The following is a 500-nucleotide window of genomic DNA, read 5'->3' as shown; positions in this document are numbered from 1 at the left end:
CGGAGTCGGGGTGAGAGGGAGGAGCAGCGGCAGGGCGGGGCTGGGGGGCTCTACATTTTATTCAGGTCAAGCAGAGTCTGGTTCAGCATCCTTTGTGTACAGAGGTCCTCCTCTTTAGTGCATTTCAGTTTATCTTCCAAATCATCAATTGTCTTTTCCAGCTTGGCTACTGATTTCTCAGCAAACTCAGCACGAGTCTCTGCCTCCTTGAGTTTATCGGTAAGAATCTTTATTTCTTCCTCATATTTGTCTTCCTTTTGAGAGTACTTTTCTTCAGCAGCACTCAGACACTTCAGGTGCTGGTCCATCAGTCTGATTTGCTCACCCATCTTTCGGCAACGGGACTCTGCCAGCTCCGCTCGCTCCTCTGTGCGCTCCAAGTCTCCCTCAATAATCACCAACTTGCGAGCCACCTCTTCATACTTCCTGTGTGCCTCTTCTGCAATGTGCTTAGCTTCTTTGAGTTGGATTTCCTGGAGTTCCATTTTTTCTTCATCTTT

General features: G+C 48.2%; 1 pseudogene; it reads right to left on the bottom strand.

The window, feature by feature from the left end:
- Positions 1-50: 50 nt before the first annotated feature.
- LOC104989713 lies at positions 51-497 on the bottom strand (annotated as a pseudogene).
- Between the last annotated feature and the right edge of the window lie 3 nt (positions 498-500).

The sequence above is a fragment of the Bison bison genome, unplaced genomic scaffold (assembly GCF_000754665.1).
Source record: "Bison bison bison isolate TAMUID 2011002044 unplaced genomic scaffold, Bison_UMD1.0 scf7180017477200, whole genome shotgun sequence".
Lineage (NCBI taxonomy): Eukaryota > Metazoa > Chordata > Mammalia > Artiodactyla > Bovidae > Bison > Bison bison.
This window is presented reverse-complemented; position numbering and strand designations above follow the sequence as displayed.